This window comes from Gavialis gangeticus, unplaced genomic scaffold (genome assembly GCF_001723915.1).
Source record: "Gavialis gangeticus isolate Ggan-Ray unplaced genomic scaffold, GavGan_comp1, whole genome shotgun sequence".
NCBI lineage: Eukaryota > Metazoa > Chordata > Crocodylia > Gavialidae > Gavialis > Gavialis gangeticus.
The window spans coordinates 108145291-108150395 of record NW_017729024.1 but is presented as its reverse complement, the minus strand read 5'-3'; positions in this window follow the sequence as shown (position 1 = coordinate 108150395).

Genomic DNA, 5105 nt, shown 5'->3' with positions numbered 1-5105 from the left:
TGGCCGGCGAGCCATATTCATATTTTATCACCCTGCGGGCCGTATGTTGGACAAGTCTGAAATCAGGCAAAGCTGGCATAAACCCCCACCTGTGCTCAGCTAATGACAAACTACAGCAAATGATGTCCTGGACTAGCCATCCCAACATCTGGGGCCCCCCTTCTGCCTACTACAACCACCATTTGAAGACAGCCCCAGAAGATATTTGACAGCTGTGTTAAAATATGTGACCAAACCAACGTAGCCGGTGCTCTCACACAGGCCAAGGGGCTGCCTACGCCACTGCTTCCCCAGGCCTTGCCCACACCAGCAACACCACTGCCCAAAGTCTTGGCAGTGCTTGGACAGACATGGCTGGGGCCGAGCCAACACATGAGACAGGGGACGGTGGAACTGTGGGAGCAAAGCCTTTTCCCAAGCCTGGCAGGGTCTCAGGCCTGGTCTCCTTGCGGGGGAAGGCCACAAATTGCTTCGCTCCTCTGCACTTCCCTGAGGCGAAGGCAAATGGCCTCTGGGAGGGTGCAGGCAGCCACCGCGTTAGGAGAGCAGCGCCCGGCCCAGCCACAGGGACCGACAACCCCCCTTTCCTCCCCGGGCTGCCCCTGAGCAGTGCAGCCCCATGAACTGGTGCTGCCTGAGGGGTGCCGGAGCAAGGTGGCCACTGCACCACAGCCCCTTGCTCACCCGCCCACACAGCCCCATTCACCATGGTGCCCGGCCACCCACGCACGCAGCCCCAGTGGCCTCAGCACTGCGAGCCTGGAGTGCCGCCTCACCCCACAGAGGTCATGCCAGGACCCTGCCTGCCAAGGCCCCCCCAGGGCTGCCCTGCCGACTGTCTGTGCCAGACGCTGCGCCCTATTCCCGCCGAGCCCAGTGGGTCCTGGGAGGTGGGCGGGATGCTGGGGCCAAGGAGTCAGAGACAACTAAAAGCGGGCGCTGTCCTCAGCTCATCCTGTCAGGTGCAGCCAGGGCAGCCCCGTGCTGTGCAGCCCTCGGGGCAGCGGTGGGACCCGGCTCACGTGACATGGGAGGTCACACAAGCCCAGCCCCATGGGGGTGAGCAGCTCCCCTCCCCTCCTCCACCCGCCTGTCCTGAGCAAGGGACTTCAGGCCACAGAAAATGGCTTGGCGGGCCACATGGCGGCCTGCAGGCTGTATGTTGGACAAGCCTGGTCTAGTTCTTAGGGGACAGATATTCACATTACAGCACCTCACCAACACACATCACTAGTTAAAACCCTTGCTGTCAGACTGAAAGATTGAATGAAGACTGAGCAGCCGTTTCATCTCTAGTGAAGTCCCCTACAAGATAAGGTTGAGGTACATTGTCTTGGCAATGTAAAGAAATTTACAGAATTACTGTTTGTGGAAGTTCTGTCTGTAGATTGACAGGACCTTCATCTGAAAATATAGATTTCATGGATTTTATAGATTTTTAGGGTTGGAAGGGACCTTAGTAGATCATCAAGTCTGACCTCCTACCCTGAGCAGGAAAGAGTGCTGGGGTCAGATGACCCCAGCTACGTGCTTGTCTAGTCTCCTCTTAAAGACCTCCAAGGTCTTAATATCCATGGCTTAGTATCTATTATAGGAAGTGATTTATAAAAAATAGCTAATGCTCAGTGTTTATTTTCTGGTTACAGGACTTTGGAGGAGCAGATTCCTAGACTTCAAGAGCCAAAAACGTAATGTTGCCTTTCACCAAGATAACAGTGTAGGGGGTGTGCCCCATCACTATTGGATCCATAGCGCCCTTCTCTGCCTGCCCCATATGAAACACTTGAGCTTCTTGCAAATGCAGGATTCAGTTCAGATGTGTTTGTGGGGTGCTGGGGGTTGGTCCCAGCCTTTCACCCATAGGCTGTATTTCCTGTGTAATGGCAAAGGAAACAAAGTAGCAGTTCAGCTTGGCTGCTTTATTTTTATCCTGCTTTGCCACAGCTGCTCCCACACGGCAGAACTTTGCTCTACCTGAGAAAGGCCTCGGGGTCTGTACAGCTGGCTAGAACATCTGCACCACACACATTAGCTGACACTTTTCTGGATACACTGGTTAGAATAGGTCAGTCCTCTTCACTGCTTAAGGACTCAGGAGACTGGAATTCTCCACACTAATCGTGAATTCCTCCAGTACTCTGTCCCAAGCCACCTCAGAAGAGAAAATTTCAAAACCACCCTCCCAAATCTGCACAATATGTCATTATTTTTATTGCCATAGGAAACATGAGAGATGTAATTGGCTACCTATTGGAAATGGGAATGAGCTGAGATTAGAACCTAGGTCTAAGTGGGTTAGACCATTAGACCAGACTGCTAAGTCCTCTTTCTGTTACATTTTTCCAAGAGTTCCATGACTGGCTTCCTCTCCAACCTTGTACTTCCTCTCCAATTACATACAACATGATAAGGGCCATAAGGGACTGAAAGACATGCTGCATATCATGCATGTGCATACATGAATGCACATGTCATGGGTTAAGACCTGAAAAAGGAGTCCAGGCTGAGAAAAAAATGTTTTCAGGAGGAGGCAACAGACTTTCTAGCAAAACAAAAATGTTAAAAAGAAAATAAAAGGCCAAAAAGTTGAACAGAAAAAACCCCATAAAAGGCTTTCCAGCATGTTGTCTTCATCTCCTATATCAGGGGTTGTCAACTGGGGGTACGCATACCCCCAGGGTACTTGAGAAGGCCCTAAGTAGCACAAGCACATGCTTTTTTAGTGACACTTATTGTGTAGTAGTAGCCTATTTTACTATGCATTAGTGTAATAACATTTTTTTACATGCTGCTTTAATGGGCAATAAAATAGGCTACTGCACATTAAAGCACACATGTAGCCCTCCCAAGTATGAGCAAAGAGAGGAATATAATATTAAAGGGGCCTCCTGGCCAGTTAAGTCACTGAGTTTCCAGGCAATACATTATCCAAGAAATCCCCCAAATTACCACTTCAAACCCTCCCACACAACAAGACACGGTACCTGAAACACCATCATGAACAAAGTCAGTCGTCTTCACAATCGGTAGTAGCAAAACATCAGTTACTAAAGCAAATCAGAATAGGAGGACATAACTCATAAGCCTTTATCACTCTCCTTATAGATCTTAATATTAAACAGCAATGAGGCACTGCATCATCCTTGCTAGACCTTCCACCTGTACTGCACCCATGGTGGTACATGAATCATAAAAAGGGACAAGAGAAGTAATTAAGTGAGTTTATTTGTGTAGTTGAATGCACACGTGCACAACTTTCCAAACCATTCCAGTAAAAACCACCAAATGAACTAAACTAGGATGGCAAGTTGATATTGCTGTCAAGGTAGATGAAACAGAGTTTGGAAGTTTCTTCTCTGGCATATTTGAAGAATTTCTATACAATTTCCTATAGCCCAAGGCATTTCAGCGGAGAGACATTATGATGGAAATGGAATCTAAACATTTTTCAAATAAATATCATATTTACCCAAATCCAAGATGCACTGGGGGGTGCGGGGTGCACGCATGGGTGGGGAACACAAACATTATAACGGAGGGGGCATAGATGGGGGGCTGCAGACATAAGAACAGGCACCAGGAGAAGCAAGTAGCAGAGGGATAGTTGGAAGGGGACATTAAGCACTGTGGGATGGGGGACAAGACACTGGGGGGCACAATCACAAGGGGGCAGACAGCAGCAAGAGAGGCAAGTGGGGGGAGGGGAACAGGTGGCAGAGGACAAGGTGCAGGTTGGGGCAAGGGGTGGGGATCTGGCTGATTGGATCCCCCTCCACCATCACCCTCACTGTTTGCCCCATTGCTGCTGATTCAGAGACATATTTAAGGAAACTCTCCAATAATAAGATACTATATATGAAAAATTGTAACAAATTTATATGTTTTCCATGTGTCAGCTCTAACATGGGGGGATGGTAATCTTAAATTCAAAGTCATCTTGAATTGAGGTAAATATGGTATATAAATAATTTCTCATCAACTGTTATTCTTGCCCCAACAAAAAATGGGGAGGCCATAAGCTTTGCGGGAGAGGTAATGTAATAATTTTATCAAAGTTATTTTCAGTAAATAAATTTTTCAGATCAAAATAAAAATATCAGAAAAAGTCATGCCTTGAACATTCTTTTCTCACATAAAAACAAAGACAGAGTTTGCATGTCAGTTTAATTAAAATTAAAGTATAGATTTCATAGACATTAGGGCTGGAAGGGACCTCAGAAGATCATCAAGTTCAGCCTCCACACCCAAAGGCCAGGAAGTCAGCTGGGGTCATAGGATCCCAGCAAGATAAGCATCCAAATTGCTCTTGAAGGTGTTCAATGCAGGTGCTTGAACCCCCTCTGATGGCAGGCTATTCCAGACCTTGGGGGCTTGGACAGTAAGGAAATTCTTCCTCATGTCCAGCCTAAAACGGTCTTGCAGGAGTTTATAACCATTTGACCTCATCATCCCCTGGGGTGCTCTGGACAACAAACATCCCCCCAGATACTGGTTGTCACCCCTGATAAACTTATAGGTGTCCATCAAATTGCCCCTGAGCCTGCGCTTTTCCAAGCTGAAGAGCCTCATGGCTCTCAGCCTGTTGTCATAAGATCTGTTTTCCTGACCTCTGATCATGCGCCTGGCTCTTCTCTGGACTCTCTCAAGCTTCTCCACATCCTTTTTGAGTTGTGGAGCCCAAAACTGGACACAGTACTCCAGCTGTGGCCTCACCAAGGCCGGAGTACAAGGGGAGAATGACGTCCTGGGATTTGCTTGAGAAGCATCTATGGATGCAAGCCAGCATTTTCGTTGCTTTACTAGCCGCAGCATCACATTGCAGGCTCATGTTCATCTTGTGGTCAATGATGACCCCCAAGTCTCTTTCTTCCATAGTGCTAGCCACCATAGCACTGCCGAGCCTATAAGGTTGCTGCAAGTTTTTCCTCCCAAGGTGGAGAACCTTGCATTTTTTGGTGTTGAACACCATCAGGTTCTCATCTGCCCATTTGCTGAGCCTGTCTAGGTCAGCCTGGATCTCCCTTCTGTCTTCTGGTTTGGATACTTTGCCCCAAAGTTTGGTGTCATCGGCGAACTTAGCTAGTTTGCTTCTGACTCCAATGTCC